Source organism: Eurosta solidaginis, chromosome 3, assembly GCF_040869045.1.
Source record: "Eurosta solidaginis isolate ZX-2024a chromosome 3, ASM4086904v1, whole genome shotgun sequence".
Classification (NCBI taxonomy): Eukaryota; Metazoa; Arthropoda; class Insecta; order Diptera; family Tephritidae; genus Eurosta; species Eurosta solidaginis.
In genome coordinates this window covers 87,222,715-87,241,270 of record NC_090321.1, presented here as the reverse complement: position 1 = coordinate 87,241,270, position 18,556 = coordinate 87,222,715, and the positions used below count along the sequence as shown (strand labels likewise).

General features: G+C 39.1%; 1 protein-coding gene across 3 annotated transcripts in view; it reads left to right on the top strand.

Moving 5' to 3' along the window:
- stmA (Protein EFR3 homolog stmA) overlaps positions 1–18,556 on the top strand; it is a 226,373-nt gene that overhangs the window by 9,465 nt on the left and 198,352 nt on the right. The window contains exon 1 of one of the 3 annotated variants that reach the window (XM_067772648.1): positions 9,928–10,081. The exons of 1 other annotated variant lie outside the window; for it this stretch is intronic. The gene's annotated coding sequence lies outside the window, so the exon portion shown is untranslated. Of the gene's footprint in view, positions 1–9,927; positions 10,082–18,556 lie in introns of those variants that run through there. One more of the 3 variants, XM_067772651.1, reaches the window with a different exon arrangement.

Here is an 18,556-nt window from a genome sequence, read left to right as displayed (position 1 = left end):
CTAACGGATTGGTGAAAACAGGATAGAATAGAAAAGTTTCCAAGTATATTCGCCATTGTTAGTGGTCGCACAATTTTAGTTTGTATTTAGATATTTATTTGGGATTAGTTGCATCCCTGCTGATGAAGCTACGATCAGTTTAGGTCTACTTCCGCAGAAAGGAAACGGGAGAGCTTAGCTAGTCAAGCTGCCTACGATGCTGGTTATTTGGCTCGGATACCAAGCCGAGAAGCAGGGTTGGCATTTATTATCCGTTATCCCTGCAATTCCACTTACACAAATAAAGCTACTCTGTGTTAGTTAAATTAAAATTCGTTTAGTTACAACTGGTGAATATTGTTGCAAACATTTACAGAATATTGCGTATTCGGCTCAGCACGGATACGAGTACTGAATGTTCAGGCAACCGAATGTTGCTTGCAAAACTTGAGGAGTTATTGTTTAGCTAGATTTGAAACAGATTGCTGGAAACCTTACTTGTCCGATTTACGAAAAAGTTATTGTCTGGAATATGTTAGCAGGCTGCATCGGCGTGCACATACTGAATAATTTGATCCAGAAATAGGCAGGAAATCTATCTAGCAACGGTTTTATTTTTGTGATTGGAATGTAAAGAAATTGTTTTAATTATTGTTAAAGCTTTGATTTAGGAAAAAATCATTAGCCTTTGCGAATTAAACTTTAAATACGGTTGCACACATTTCCAGAATATTGTATATTCGGCTCAGCTCGGATATCAGTACTGAATGTCACTGTGACACACTTTTTAGTATAGATAAAGAGTTATGATTTATCCAATTTATTAGAAGCGAATCGCTAGAGATAGTTAGCTATAGTTCAGGGTCAAGTTGTTGTCTGGAACATGTTCGTATGCAGTAGTAGCATACCCATGCCGAATAATTTGAGCCCGAGAGCTGTAGTTCAATCATTTAGCATCGTTTATTTTCTTCTGTTAACTCAACAAACATAACTAGGAATTTTGTTAATCGTGTTATTGATTGGTTTACTTACCTCTTTTATGTCATTAGCCTATGCCAAAATCAGGAAACGATTTTTTTAGAGAATGCCTATAGAACACAGTCCACCATCAGGTGCAGGTACTAGTCACCAATGCGCCTTATGTAAACAGGAAATAAATAATACACATCCCTGTTATGTATTAGTTTGCAAGCACGTCTTCCATAAGGCGTGTTTAAATAGTTGGCTGGCAGAGAACAGTCAGTTTCTTTGTAACCAAATTATTAACCAACAAGACCTTAAAGTGGTCGTTGGAAATTGCTCGCCTGGAGCAAAAACGAAAACCACCACTACTGATGAAAGTCATCGAGTCGTTACTCGAAATCTTTCCAAGACTTTGCAACAAACTCAAGCTACAAACGTAGTCGAATCACACGAGAGGCCTGGTACAAATGCAAGTGCCGCAGCTTCTTCTGCACTAGATGGTAGTCATAACACCAATCAGACTGAAGCTCCTTCTAGAAATCAAGGTACTCGAAGACGAGGTAGGCCCAATCGGAATCGTAATTCCCGACAAGGCAACGAGTTCGACTACGCAATTATACAGGAAATGATAGAGCAAACAGTTAATAGGGTAATAACATCTTTGAATGTGAGCACGTCTCGGAATGCTCAGCCCAGTTCTAGCCCAACAAGTAATCCAGTGTTGCCCATAGCTAGTTCTTATACCTCTGCTTCGACAGCATCGTCCACACTTATCAACAAGTAAGGAAGGTTAAGTTCGGGTGTAACCGAACATTACATACTCAGTTGAGAGCTATGGTGACAACATAAGGGAAATTCACCATGTAGGAAAATTAACCTAAGGTAACCCTGGAATGTGTTTGTATGACATGTGTATCAAATGAAAGGTATTAAAGAGTATTTTATGAGGGAGTGGGCCATAGTTCTATAGGTGGACGCCATTTAGGGATATCGCCATAAAGGTGGATCAGGGTTGACTCTAGAATTTGTTTGCACGATATGGGTATCAAATGAAAGGTGTTAATGAGTATTTTAAAAGGGGTAATCCTTAGTTCCATAGGTGGACGCCGTTTCGAGATATCGCCATAAAGGTGGACCAGGGGTGACCCTAGAATTTATTTGTACAATATGGGTATCAAAAGAAATATGTTAATGTGTATTTTAAAGGGAGTGATCCTTAGTTCCATAGGTGGACGCCTTTTCGAGATATCGCCATTAGGGTGGGCCAGGGGTGACTCTAGAATGTTTGTACGATATGGGTATCAAACGAAAGGTGTTACTGAGCATTTTAAGAGGGAGTGGGCATTAGGTCTATAGGTGGACGCCTTTTCGAGATATCGCCATTAGGGTGGGCCAGGGGTGACTCTAGAATGTGTTTGTACGATATGGGTATCAAATGAAAGGTGGTAATGAGTATTTTAAAAGGGAGTAATCCTTAGTTCTATAGGTGGACGCCTTTTCGAGATATCGCCATAAAGGTGGACCAAGGGTGACTCTAGAATGTTTGTACGATATGGGTATCAAACGAAAGGTGTTACTGATCATTTTAAAAGGGAGTGGGCATTAGGTCTATAGGTGGACGCCTTTTCGAGATATCGCGATTAGGGTGGGCCAGGGGTGACTCTAGAATGTTTGTACGATATGGGTATCAAACGAAAGGTGTTACTGAGCATTTTAAGAGGGAGTGGGCATTAGGTCTATAGGTGGACGCCTTTTCGAGATATCGCCATTAGGGTGGGCCAGGGGTGACTATAGAATGTTTGTACGATATGGGTATCAAACGAAAGGTGTTACTGAGCATTTTAAGAGGGAGTGGACATTAGGTCTATAGGTGGACGCCTTTTCGAGATATCGCCATTAGGGTGGGCCAGGTGTGACTCTAGAATGTTTGTACGATATGGGTATCAAACGAAGGGTGTTACTGAGCATTTTAAGAGGGAGTGGGCATGAGGTCTATAGGTGGACGCCTTTTCGAGATATCGTCATTAGGTTGGGCCAGGGGTGACTCTAGAATGTGTTTGTACGATATGGGTATCAAACGAAAGGTGTTACTGAACATTTTAAGAGGGAGCGGGCATTAGGTCTATAGGTGGACGCCTTTTCGAGATATCGCCATTAGGGTGGGCCAGGGGTGACTCTAGAATGATTGTACGATATGGGTATCAAACGAAAGGTGTTACTGAGCATTTTAAGAGGGAGTGGGCATTAGGTCTATAGGTGGACGCCTTTTCGAGATATCGCCATTAGGGTGGGCCAAGGGTGACTCTAGAATGTGTTTGTACGATATGGATATCAAATTAAAGGTATTAATGAGGGTTTTAAAAGCGAGTGGCCCTTAGATGTATATGTGAAAGCGTTCTCGCGATATCGACCAAAATGTGGACCAGGTGATCCAGAAAATCATCTGTCGGGTACTGCTAATTTATTTATATATGCAATACCACTAACAGTATTCCTGTCAAGATTCCAAGGGCTGTTGATTTCGCCTTGTAGAACTTTTTCATTTTCTTCTACTTAATATGGTAGGTGTCACACCCATTTTACAAAGTTTTTTCCAGAGTTATATTTTGCGTCAATAAACCAATCCAGTTACCATGTTTCATCCTTTTTTCGTATTTGGTATAGAATTATGGCATTTTTTTCATTTTTCGTAATTTTCGATATCGATAAAGTGGGCGTGGTTATGGTCGGATTTCGGCCATTTTTTATACCAAGATAAGGTGAGTACAGATAAGTACGTGGGCTAAGTTTAGTAAAGATATATTGGTTTTCGCTCAAGTTATTGTGTTAACGGCCGAGCGGAAGGACAGACGGTGGACTGTGTATAAAAACTGGGCGTGGCTTCCACAGATTTCGCCCATTTTCACAGAGAACAGTTACCGTCATAGAATCTATGCCCCTACCAAATTTGAGAAGGATTGGTAAATTTTTGTTCGACTTATGGCATTAAAAGTATTCTAGACAAACTAAATGAAAATGGGCGGAGCCACGCCCATTTTGAAATTTTCTTTTATTTTTGTATTTTATTGCATCATATCATTACTGGAGTTGAACTTTGACTTAATTTACTTATATACAGTAAAGATATTAAATTTTTTGTTAAAATTTGAATTTAAAAAATTTTTTTTTAAAAGTGGGCGTGTTCTTCATCCAATTTTGCTAATTTTTATTTAGCACCTATATAGTAATAGCAGTAACGTTCCTGCCAAATTTCATCATGATATCTGCAACGACTGCCAAATTACAGCTTGCAAAACTTTTAAATTACCTTCTTGTAAAAGTGGGCGGTGCCACGCCCGTTGTCCAAAATCTTACTAATTTTCTATTCTGCGTCATAACGTCAACCCATCTACCAAGTTTCATCGCTTTAACCGCCTTTGGCAATGAATTATCGCATTTTTTCGGTTTTTCGAAATTTTCGATATCGAAAAAGTGGGCGTGGTTATAGTCCGATATCGGTCATTTTAAATAGCGATCTGAGATGAGTGCCCAGGAATCTACATACCAAATTTCATCAAGATACCTCAAAATTTACTCAAGTTATCGTGTTAACGGACAGACGGACGGACGGACGGACATGGCTCAATCAAATTTTTTTTCGATACTGATGATTTTGATATATGGAAGTCTATATCTATCTCGATTCCTTTATACCTGTACAACCAACCGTTATCCAATCAAAGTTAATATACTCTGTGAGCTCTGCTCAACTGAGTATAAAAAACAGCTGACGTCATGCAAAAATGGAATTTACATTTCGACGGTTCCGTGGAAGGCTTAGGAGTAGAAGAGTTTATATATCGGGTGAAATCTCTAACAGATGAAACCCTAGATAGTGACTTCACAGCCATGTGTAAGCATATGCACATTTTGTTCGCTGGTAAAGCCAGAGACTGGTACTGGAGATACCATAAGCAGGTTAATCGTATCGTTTGCGCGTCACTGCGACAGCAATATAAGGATTACCGCTCTGCCTTTATGTGCAAGGAGATGATTGGGTCTCGTAAGCAGACACCTGGAGAATCATTCGCATCTTTCCATGATGCAGTAGCGTCACTTATCGACAAATCAAGCGTTCAGATGGACGAAGAAGAAATCATGGAGATTTTAAAAAATAACGTACTCCCTGAAACTAGGGAAAAACTATTATATCAACCTGTACACTCCGTAGGACACTTACGTCGTTTAGTACAGATGAGCGAAAACTTATCCAAAGAGCTCCGTGGTCGTGCCAATAGTGTTACAAAACCGCGATCTTTGGTTAGTCGTCGCCAAGTGAATGCCCTGGAAGAAACTAGTTCAGAGCAAATAGAAGATATAAATATGGAAGGAGATTTAGCCGCAATTCGCAGCAATCATTCAAAAACTAAATGCTGGAATTATGAAGAATTAGGTCACATTTGGGAAGACTGTTTGACAGATCGGCGCATTTTTTGCTACGGTTGTGGCACCCCTAAAGTGTACAAGCCACAATGTCCGTTTTGTCTCCGGAAGTTGTCGGAAAACCGAAAAACGGGTGCATCCAATCCCAGCCGGATGGGCCCGAAACAGTAAATCAGCCACACCTGGTTGAGGGAAAGAATGATAAACCACTTTTGGTTAACCCTGTTTCTCTTCATCATCAGTCGTATGAAGAAAGGCTTAACAATTATTTGAAACATAGAAATCGTCTTTTTCCGGATATGCCTCATAAAATAAGTAAGCGTACGTTGCGCTTACGAAAGTTTTTTGAAAACGTTAAGACTAATCAAAAACTAGTAGTTTCCACCATATTTAGTGATAAGAGCGATATGCGTAGTTATGTAGAAGTTTCATTTTTGAAGTATACAGAACTTGGTCTTTTAGATACTGGAGCAAATATAAGCTACATCGGTTCAACCCTGGCAGCTGAAGATCTTTCCAAAGTTCCAGAATTTAGGCAAATGAAATCTGAAGCAAGGACGGCCGATGGAAAAAAGCAGTTAATTATAGGTGTACTTGATGTCATGATGACCTATAAGTCCAGCATCCGTCCGATGAAACTTTACGTCATACCCTCCATTAAACAAAAACTCATTTTAGGCCATGATTTCTGGAGGATCTTCTCTCTGGCCCCAAATATAATCAGTTCCCTTAATACGCTTACTGGCTCCGAAATAAAAGAAGACGTAAATTCATATCCGTTGAGCCAGCAAGAAATTCACCAGCTTGAAGTACTAAAAAACATGTTCCCAATGCATCTAAATGCTTAGGCCGTACCACCTTAATACAACATCATATTAACGTTGGAAATGCTAAGCCTGTGAAACAGCGTTTCTACCCCGTTAGTCCAGCAGTGGAAAAGTTGCTTTATAAGGAGATAGATCGTATGTTGGAGTTGGATGTAATTGAACCATCCGCAAGCGCCTGGAGTTCACCCATGCGTCTGGTAGTGAAACCAAACAAAGTTCGACTTTGTCTAGACGCTCGTCGACTTAACGACGTCACATCAAAAGACGCCTATCCCCTACCTAGCATTGACGGAATCTTTTCCAGGCTCCCGAAAGCGAATATAATTACCAAACTTGATCTTAAAGATGCATATTGGCAAATTGAGCTTAGCCCAGAATCCAAGCCGTTGACTGCTTTTACAGTACCGGGACGACCACTGTACCAGTTTAAAGTAATGCCGTTCGGCTTATGCAATGCCCCGTCTACAATGTTTTGCCTCATGGATGAGATAATCCCACCAGACCTTCGACATTGCGTTTTCGGTTATCTGGATGACCTTTGCATAGTATCTGAAGACTTTGCATCCCACCTCACTGTATTAGTTCGTTTGGCCGAGCAATTTCGCAAAGCAAATTTAACCCTCAACATCGCAAAAAGCCAATTTTGTGTCACCAGTATTAATTATTTAGGTTACATCATTGGGAGTGAAGGTATTCGCACCGATCCCGACAAAGCTTCATGTATTGTAAACTGGCCCTCCCCTATAAACTTGAAGCAAGTGCAAGGTTTTCTTGGAGTTTGTGGATGGTACCGTCGGTTGATTCACAACTACGCTGACCTCACGTATCCTATCATTGAAACACTGTCGGCTAAGAAGAAGTTCTGCTTGCTTAGCCGTCATATTGGCTATTGAGAAATTTCGCTGCTACTTGGAGCAAGAGTTCGAAGTCGTAACGGACCATTCTAGTCTTCTTTGGCTAATGCGTCAGCAAAACCTATCAGGTAGACTTGCTCGCTGGATATTTCGCTTACAGCAATTTAAATTTCCTATATCTCATCGGAAGGGAAAAGACCACATCGTTCCCGACGCGTTGTCCAGATTATGTGAAAATGAAATAGGAGAGTTAGATATGAGGCCAATCATTGACATGGATTCAGATGCGTTCAAGGATGACTCTTACGTAACCCTCAAAAACAAATTTAGGGAAAACCAGGATAAATTTCCGGATATTAAGGTTGGAGACAAAATAATATACATTCGAACTGAGCACGCGAGAGTTGATGACAAAGACGACAAATCCGATTGGAAGGTATGGTTTCCAGATAGGCTGAAAACCGATACTCTGAAACAAGCCCATGACAGTATTACGTCTTCTCATGCAGGGGTACAAAAAACGATAGAAAAACTACGTCGCTATCTCTACTGGTCTGGTCTTGCTAAAGATGTACGCGAGTACATTCGGTAGTGTGAAATTTGCAAGGAGTCTAAAGCTCCCAACTTCACATTACGTCCGCCTATGGGCGCTCATAGTCCCACTTGCCGACCCTTTCAAAGGCTCTATATTGACCTGTTAGGACCATATCCGCGAAGCAAAGGTGGGCACATAGGGCTACTGATTGTGTTAGACCACTTCAGTAAGTTTCATTACCTGCAACCGCTAAAGAAATTTACATCTGTAGTGATACAAAAATTCCTTCTCGAAAATATCTTCCACAGTTTTGGAGTTCCGGAAAAAATTGTAAGCGATAATGGAACTCAATTTAAAGCAAAAGAATTTAAAGTATTCCTTCTGGAATTAGGCATTAATCAAATGTTCACCGCCTTATATTCGCCTCAGAGCAATGCGGCTGAGCGCGTAAATCGCTCGTTGTTAGCAGCTATTCGCTCATATTTGAAAAAGGACCAAACAGAATGGGACTTGCATCTTTCAAGCATATCCTGTTCATTGAGATCTGCCATTCATCAATCCGTAGGATGTTCCCCTTATAGAGCGTTATTTGGGCTGGATATGATAACACATGGATCCGACTATAAACTGCTTAAAGAGTTATCCTTGCTTGAAGAGCCAATATCTCCTATCTCCAGAACAGATAATTTGGCGTTATTGCGTAAAGATATCCAAGATAATATACGAAATGCATACGTTCGGAATGTCAAGCAATACAATTTACGTTCAAAACCAGTCTCTTTTAAAGAAGGTCAAGAAGTTTACCGTCGCAAATTTGCGCTCAGTAAATTTAAAGACATATACAACGCCAAGTTCGGTTCGCAGTTCATCAAGTGTAGAATTCGAAAAAAACTAGGAAATTGCTATTATCAGCTAGAAGACCTACAGGGAAAAGAGATAGGAACTTGCCATGCCAAAGATATTCGAAGCTAAATTCCCACTAATACTCCGTACTAACAGAGTCGTATTTTTGGGTTTTGTAATGGTCACTTTTCATCAAAGCAAGTATGGTAGTTTTATCGCCTTCATTTCGCAACAAAAAAAAAAGTTCCATGCGATAAAATTGAACATCCAGTCGGCCTATGGTGCTGAATTAAGAAGAGCCAGCGAGCGAAAGCTCAACTTTGCTGAAACTAAGAAAGAATAGAAGCAAATGTCAAAATTGGAATCCAAAAAATCATGAAACCGGAAGGTATAAAAGGGCTCACGCGGCTACAGTTAGCTCTCTTTTTGGAAAGTTTCTCTACCAAGTGAACAAGTGAGTTATTGATATATTCCGTCAGTTGTCGCGAAATCATAAAAGTAATAGTAGCAGCAAAAAAAAAAAAATATATAGTGGTCTTAAACCGAAGACGAATCGGCGACCTCCTATTTTCGCGATATATCCAAAAACCACGTGCTGGAATGATAGCTCTGGGCGGAGTAAAAACTCCTTCTTCCTGTCCACCAACTTCAACCACTCATCAGCATTTCCAATTGCACGTATTTAAATAGCTACGGCATTATCATTACAACAACCACGCATGTTAACAGGATTACTGGCTAGAGGCCGCTTCACCAAATCGTCAATTTTGCATATTGATACAGGTGTGAACCAATTTATTTAGGAGCTAGTCCATTATGGAATCGACGCATCTGATTCCATGTAACCGTACATCATCTAAGGTTTGGTAAGAGGAAAATAGTATAGAGAGATTCCTGCTTGGAGTAATGACTCCCCTACGGGCGCATTAGATCCTCAAGGATCACCCTTCATCCTAACGTGTATCGTCTCATAACGTGCATACCAGGCGCGCGTAAGTAGTACAGCCAGCCGTAAGTGGGTTAACAAAAGGACAAAAGTCCGTAATACAAAAGTCCAAAATCTTGGATTACATAGTGTAGTAAAACTAGTTAGAACTGTTAAAAAAGTATATGAAGTAGCCAGTTTACAATCTTTAAAAAGAAAATATGTTCAAAGAAAAAAAAAATATTTTTAATTAAAATATGTATAGCATGAAGCTAAAGTTATAAGTTAAAGTTACATCATTTTTAAGGAATAAGTTCACACGAAGAAGCAAAAAAATGTATTATATACCTATACTTGCAATACCATGTTAAGATGGGAAATTAGAGACGTGAGAGTAGGAGGGTTGTGGTTGTGGTAGGGTTCTTTTTTGGCTCTTTTTTTTTGGAACAACGACTCCATAACCACTACCTATGTTGAAAGCCAAAAGAAGTGCAAATTCAAAAATTCAATCTTAAAGTTTCGAGAAAGAAAATTCAGTTTTTTTTGAACCGGCTAACGTTGCATAAAATTTTACCAAAGTAATGATGTCACAGTTATCAAAACCAGAATTTTAGCTACACGAAAATTAAAACAACACCAACTAAATTACCGCTCCAGCATATTCGACGCTGAAAGGCCTTTCAACGGGAGATATCATGGACAACCATACCTACATACACACGATCATATGCATGTAAGTAAATTTTACCTTTTTGCCTATTTTCTTTGATTGATTTATTTTGCGGATTGACATAATTATGTACATAGATATTTAGTAAATGGTATACCTAAAATGTTGAAGGTATAAGCATATACATTTGCACGTACGTATGTATGTAAGTCAGTACAACGTATTCTGATACCTAGCTACATAATTCTGTCAACCTAATAACGTTCAAGCGGGTTACCTTGAGGGTACATGGGTTGTTTTGGTTAAGTAAAGCAACAAGGGAAATCAGCCCAGTTCCTTTGATTAACGCTACAAGATCGACCCCTAACACAACTGCCGTTAGCTTCCGTTTCTGATTTCCAAGTAAAAGGGTTCAAATAAGTTTTAACTTCAACTAATATGTTGTTAATAAGTGTTAACAATGTTAACAAATAAAGCTAATTAATATAGGTTTTAAATTTGGTTAGCATACTACACAACCCCCAAAAATTATACCTTTCATGTAAATAATATTGTTAATCTATATCTAAGCCAAGTTTGACTCTTTACGAGCAAGATAAATTAACATCAGGATTTAGCCAAATCGAATGAGAATTGAACGATTTGTTTAGAATAGCTTATCACCCTAGTTTCAGGTTTTTCCTTTAATGAATAAAATTATAAAGTCAGTTATCACATGCTCTGATTCAGGAAAAAGCGTCGCTTCTGTGTAAGCCAGTTTTCAAAGCACGCCGTGTGGAAGTAGAAAGGCCAGAGTGGGTAGACGCAATTTTGGAGGCGCTGAAAGGATCGCAAAAGCGGAGTGAAAGAGTTATCAAATGCTTCAAATGCGGGAAGCCCGATCACATTGCACGTCATTGCGATCTTGATCCCAGTGGTTTCAACAGCATGGGTGGTCTTAATAACAAAGCTGGAGGGGATGAGCAAAAGCGAGTAAGATGTAGAGATCGAAAGCTAGCACCAGATATTGAATGTCCTGCGATATCTGTGTCGCAAATTGGTAGAAAATCGAGCAGTCTTACCGTCTGAGGGAATGTGGATTGAAAAGAACGTGTTCTGACTGTAGATACGGGCGTATCTCATTCCTTAATCCGATCTGACTTGGTCAACAGGAGATTAAAACTGTTACCTGGTGCTAGGTTGCGTACGGTCACTGGCGGGTATAACCAATTCCAGGGAGAAGTGGTATGTGAAGTCTTGATTGAAAAGGTCACAATTCTACACAAATTCGTTGTGGCGGAGATCGTTGATGAAGTCATATTGGGAGTGGACTTCTTGGTTGACCATGACATCAAGATCGATATGCAGAGAGAGGGTGATGCGTTATAAGAACCAGGATATACCACTTAGCTTCAGTTTGCAGAAAGGGTTCAGTAGTAATCGAGTACTGGTGGAGAAGACTCGACAAAGACCACGAAAATCAAAGGCAAAGGTTGATAGATCGAATAGGCCAAATAAAGCAAAATCAAAAGTACCTGCGAGAGAAACACTGGCATTGACAAAACCTAATGGACGCACAAAAACGAAGCAACGAATTTCCCAGAAAAAATGCGAGGGTAGTTTCAAGAAGGAGTGCACTACTGGGAACGATGCTGATTATGCGAAGCCAATCCGTCAAGCGCAAGCTCTACGAAGTAGTTCATTGGCCAAACAACAGAGTGTGAGGGAACAGCACAGGGTAATAAATAGTAAGATCAAACACTGGCGTGACAAGAACTTTAACTCGGAAGGTTTCTTGGAGGGAGATCTGGTACTGTTATACAACCCTCACCAGCGGAAAGGTGTTCCATCCAAATTTCGGCGCAGTTGGGAAGGCCCGTACAAAGTTGGGAAGACGATCAGTGACACCATCTACCGCATACAAACCATTGGGAAATCACGAATTAGAAGAGCGGTACATTTGGAGATGCTAGCAGCGTTTGGATCGGGAGATTTGTCTGATCGGGACGATCAGACTTAGGTGGAGGGCAGTGTGACGAATATTAGTGACACTAAGTGATGCTCCCATCACTAATCTGATACTAAGTAAATAAAGCCACAACAACAATGAAGCAAGCTGCTACACTTGTATGTACGTAAACGAATAAATCATTATGTCTACACATATGTACGTACACGCAGCAGAGAAGAGATACACAAACACATGCAGATATCTTATCTGAGATGCTCCCAAAAGTATGCAATTGTAATTGTGGAAGTGTCGCTCACAAATACACCCATATGAGAAGCTATATACGTGCATCTGTAGTTATAATTATATGGCGGTAACTAAGTAAATTCTGGAAGTGCCTAGAAGATGCCACGAGGAAATCACAGAGTATAAAAGCACCAGCGATAGAGGCGCTAGAAGCAGTTTCAGTTAAGCACGCTATCTGTCGGGCAATAGTTAGTTTCATTTGAGCTATCAATCAGTTTGGTTATTAAGCAAGATATTCGTTATTTTGAAGTACTTTAATAAAGGTCATTTTTCCATTATTCAATATTGGGGTTATTTATTCAACAGTATAGCGATACGAACGTTAGCAGAAGATTGCAAATAAGGGGAATTGCAGTAAATTCGTTACAATATTGTTTTCAATAAAATCGTTTAACTTAAAAAAATTTTTTTAATTATTTTATTTTCAAATTATTAGTCTTTATTTAATTGCCTATTATTTCTCATTCTATTTAGTTCATTTAGTGAATCATTATTACAAGAACTCTTTCCTGACAATTTGTTACAATCTAAGTCCTGAACACATAATTCTTCCAACGACTTTACTCGACTCTGCACCACGTATGCTTGTCCCTCCTCCAACTCCAGAATATTTTGATGTCACTTCTACCGGATTGTAAGTAATATTTGTTCCAAATATGAGCCAAATCGGGCATCACAGGTCGCTTTCTATTCATGTATGTATTATGTATTCCAAATAAGGACCAAATCGCACCACAAATACGATTTTTGTGAATATCTCGATCCTTGCGCCACCTAGCGGTAATTTTTTTCATAGGTCGTTTTCTATTCTTGTATGCATTACGTGTTCTAAATATGAGCCACATCGGACCACAAATACGATTTTTGTGAATATCTCGATCCTTGTGCCACCTAGCGGCGATTTTTTTCATATGTCGCTTTCTATTCTTATATGTATTATGTGTTCCAAGTATAAGGCATATCGGACCACAAATACGATTTTTGCGAATATCTCGATCCTTGCGCCACCTAGCGGCGATTTTTTTCTCAAGTTTCAAGCCTGTACCTTATCGGGAACTTACTTAAATTTCAATTACAAAATTCGTGCCAGTCAACTCAACCTAAATAAAACCGTTTAAAAACTGTTATCGTCAACGTTTTACCGGACATTTTTAGGTCGGACAGGGTATACATATGAAAATTATTTTAGTACGTCATGATAAAAACCATAAAAATCAAAGTCGAAAAAAAGTCAAAAAAATTAAATTTCGCAGGCTCGAAAATTATTTTTTTGGGTGTGCGTAGTAGAGATATACGCCGCCGATTTTTGTCGTTTTTCGCACTCCGCCGCCGAATGTCAAAAATATCGGCGCGGCGGCGGCGTCCGACGCGTTAATATATTTTCTACTGGTTTAAGACGGCGGCCACCGTAGTGTGATGGTAGCGTGCTCCGCCTACCACACCATATGCCCTGACTCAAACCCCGGGCAAAGCAACATCAAAATTTTATAAATAAGGCTTTTCAATTAGAAGAAAATTTTTCTAAGCGGGGTCGCCCCTCGGCAGTATCTGGCAAGCGCTCCAAGTGTATTTCTGCATGAAAAGCTCTCAGTGAAAAATCATCTGCCTTGCAGATGCCGTTCGGAGTCGGCAAAAAACATGTAGGTCCCGTCGCGCCTTACATTTATTTTTTTTTTTTTATTTACTCGTTTAAGACTGTTTAGTCCATTTATTGTTCATGTCGAAAATTGGATATGGATCGGATATGGTCGAAAGTGTCATCAAAGGATGCGCATCACTGCCAGTTATAAGAAACTAATTGCGAAATTTAACTCTTTCTAACTGTTAAAAAGTTATTTAAAAAACTGGCGCTTTCGATATCAGCTTAACACGGACTTTGCATCACCCAATTCACCAAGTTATTAAAACAAAACACTAAAAGAAAAGTTGTATAATAAATTTGTATGCTCACTTTGCATTTTTTTTTTTTCAAAAAATTAATAATGAACAATGAATTCAAATAAAATGATCCAAGGCGAACATGTTTTCAAATTGCCCTCAAGTTGTTAAAAAAGCAAATTACCCAAAAAAGGTGCCGATTTTTAAAAAAAATTTATATTGCGATTGGCTGAAAGAATAAGCGAAATCAGTGATGCAAAATCCTTTAGTAGGTTCTAGGGGCATAAACACTCCTTTGAAATTATTCTTACCTCATACTTAAGTTGAGGATATATGTACGTATGAGAAATGTTTGAAAAATCACTTCGCCTTATGTTCAAACATCTGTTGATTATTTGCTATAACTATACAATAGCGTCTGAAATGTTATTTTGATTTTCACATTTCAACACTCAAGTGTCCCGGTTTGACATTTCCTAAAGTTGGCGGCCCTATCCAAAACTAGTCCCTTGAAGTGAATCGCATTGTTTATAGCCTATCAACCAAGTTTAAATATCACCTAGGAGCCGTAACGTTTCTTTTACAAATGTGAATACGTAGGCACATATATTTACCAGGTGAAGCTTTGGCCTTCGCAAGAACACTCAAAGTGGTGAAGCAAAAGCTTTCCCAAGACAGTCGAAATATTACCCGTGTGTGCTACTACCCTAACGTAGTGGACAGTCGAACTAGTCTGAAAACTGAAGCTGCGCGCTCATCCATAATGACTTATATCATAAGGCCGGAAAACAGCAGTTAACATCTTTCAACTTAAAATCGGTCGACTTTCATTCTAAAATATCGTCTTGATCTAACGAAGACTATTGAAATCAATGTTGTGAACACAAACGTCTGCAAACTTTGGTCTACATTTTAAAAATTGTATCCAGAGTCCTTGTAAAATTTTAATTATGTAGATGCGCCGAGGATTATACGATTTTCACCCATGAGTTACGCAATGACATCCACTTAGACGGCTTATGATTTCGAGGGCGGCATCCTTGGCCGAATAGTCACTCCCTAACATTTCAAGGTGTTTCTCTGGTGTAGCTCGAAAGCTTAGCGCGTAAAAACATCCGTTAGAAAGTCTTCGGAGCTAGACCTAGAACTTCTAGGAAAGAGACGTCAACGAAGGTATGAGTTCGAAGTCGCAGTCCTACAGCTTCTGTGCTGGCATATGGTGTGAGGGTCAGGAGACGTAGTAGCGACTGGTGGTCAGGATTGCTACTGTTCGCATATCGGCAATTGTAGCTCTTAAAAACAGCCGAAAAAACTGGAGGTACCCTGTGCCACGAGAGTCATGAGTATTAATAGACCATTAATAGCAACCGTAAGTCGCCTTTGTGCGTGACCGCCAATGAGCCACAAATTATTTAAAGAAATTGTGTTCGCGACGATTATTAGGAGTAAACCCCAGGTGAAACTACGCTTTGCACGAGATATACAGACAAAAGTGTGACCATTTTATGTATCTCCATTTCTTTTCAGCAGACGCAGCAGTACCAATTCCAAAGACCGGGGTTAGGTTCGAAGCCTCTCTGGAGTAAGTGAACGAGGGACAATCCCTCCGCAAGGAGCTACTCCTGAAAATGTTTGAACGATCTGCAAGATTTTGAGGCAAAAACCCTGGATCTTTCCGAAATGGCCAAAGCGTTGATTTCCTTAAATACATACAAACAAAACCTTTCCTAAATATTATTTTTTTTAAAAAGCAAAATCAACCCTTTTAAAGAACACCGGCGCGCCGCCCATGCCGCCGCCGCTGCCGATGAAGTGATCGGCGTAAACCTCTAATGCGTAGTGGAACTTTTTTTCCTGAGCTCAAATCCTATCGAAAAATCAATGGCGCGATATCGGTTAACTTTGGTCCGTACAAATCGACCCAGGTTAATATATATGCATGGTCTGAGAAGGATGGCCTGTCAAGGACCCTCCATTTATACAACGATATATCATGCTCATAGCACAATGTGATATCCAGCAGATTTCTTGACGTTGGTTCAACATATGTACATATCTGGCAACGCTACCCCTGTTAGTCACCTGTAGACTACTCTGTAGCATATAACAAAAAAGGGACTGACCTCTATCGTTAATATCATCACCTACTAATACGCTGAGATGCACACTCGTACCCGCACCTATGATAGGCCCTCCTATGCACCCTTCTTGATCCACCAGCCTTTTGAACTCCTCTGGTGGGGCTTCCACGTTGTGGGCGATATAGCAGGATGCCATGGTAAGGACGGTTCTTTTTTCTTGATCTTTGGTATCTCTTGTTTGTCTTCTTGTTTTTGAAGGTCTGGAGCATGGTACAATTACCAGGTAGAAGCATTAGCGAAAATGCAACCCTCCCGTGTATTTTGTTGTTGCCGATTGTACATAAACTGTCAATCGTTCTTTCAGTTTCTTGTGTCAAAAGTGATGGAAGAAGAAAAATGCCACATGTAATTTTCGTCAACAAAGCCAAAACAAAAAAAGAAAAAAGTTGGTTTGCTGATGAAGCTGGCCGAAAAGGCATTTTTAATGGAAAGTAAAGGTAATTAGCTGATTTTTAAATGATATATATTTAATTTATTGTTATTATTTATTTACATATAGCAGCTGAATCACTTCTTCAACGTTTCCAGCGCATCAACTCTTGGTAATGCTATACGACAGCATGACACTGATAATATGCGTCCATAAATATCGAGAGAGGTGTTAAAAGACACGCATTGACCTCGACAACAATAATCAGAAGGCGGAGGTAAATTATTTTGTGTTGGACAAGCAATATTTGCAAAAGAAGTTGAAAATTTTCAATTGAAAATTTTCATGTGCGCGTTGTAATGTTGATGATATTTGTACCCACAAAAAAAATTGTGGACATATGTAAGTGTTTTGCGGAGATATAGTTTTGGTCTCCAAACCGGTGTTGGACCCACCCAGATTAATTTTTTTTAAGCGCGGCCAAAGGCCGCCAGCGCAAAAATACTATGGATCCCACCCCGGTCTCGAAGCACTCCGGGGTCATTTTTCGGTTTTTTGGGAATATCTTTTGAACGAGCTAAAATTTTTCTTTTCCGCCTTCGGATTATTGTTATTGGATTTGGTGCTGCATGTTATCTTGCACTCAAAGAAATGGAATATGATAAGCAATTTATAGATTTTCTGCCGAAACGTTTATATGATCGCATCACTTCAAGATTATCATATGGTATATGTAATGGTGATCCAGAGCAAAGGTATAGTGGTTTATTAAATTTATCATTACTTATGGCCTTAAAAGATGTGGCGTTGTCTAGTGCCTCAGCATATACTTCTGCATCACTGGAACCTACGTGCGATTGGAACTGATGAGGATTTGGCACATAGTTCAATAAGGTATACGAGTTTACCGTACTGAATTGTTTAGTTAATTTGAAAGTAATTTATTGTTAAATTTTTATAGATTTAGTATTGGTTCTTTACCACCATTGTAGAGGTTGATTATATTACCGATACCTGCATCAAACATGTCGAACGTTTACGTGAAATGTCTCCATTATGGGAGATGGTTCTAGAACCAATTGATTTGAAAAATATCCAATGGTCGCAACATTAATTTTGTTTAGGGGACCGTTTTGTATTGTATGCATCTTTTAGTGTATGTATTTATATTCCAAAACATTTTAATGTAAAGTGAGATACAACTTTTTAGGAATTATAGTGTTCCTACTTTATCTGCCTAAGGTCGTTATTTTGTAGTATTAAAATTATATTGGGAAATGCTATTGCTAAATGTTTTTTGTAGTGGGCCTTATTACATACATGCATGTATGAATGCTAGCGTTACTGTCTCCAAGAGATGTTGAAAATTTGGGATGAGATTGTATATAAAATGCTGAGTTAATAGTATGTTCATGAATAAGTACTGATTTATTTTAAAATTTCATGTATTTTGTAAAGTAAAAATTAAGTAATTTAGTAACCTAATAAATATCGAAGATACATATATACATAATAACGTTTAACGTTGGAAACTCGTCGTGTCGGTATTTGAGGTGCAGATTTCTTTGAACGATATGTACTCCATGTCTTTAGATGTAATCTTTTTTAATTAAAAAAAGCACGGGTGTGATGAAAATTTCAAATGAGTCGCTATGCCACAGAACTTTCGGGTTCAGCGCTGGTGAGGAAAAGAAGCTTTTTTCTCTCCCTTGTGGGGTATTCATTTCATTTTATTAACTTTTAATTCACTTCTTATAAATTTCTTATTTTCTAACTTGGTTATGTAATATTACAATTTTGCACAACTATATTTGTTTTTAGTATTATGTTTAATAAGCGGACCGTAATTTCAACGAAATTGTATGTACCAGCGACGACGATGATGTTTGCGCGATGTTGATTGCTAATAAACT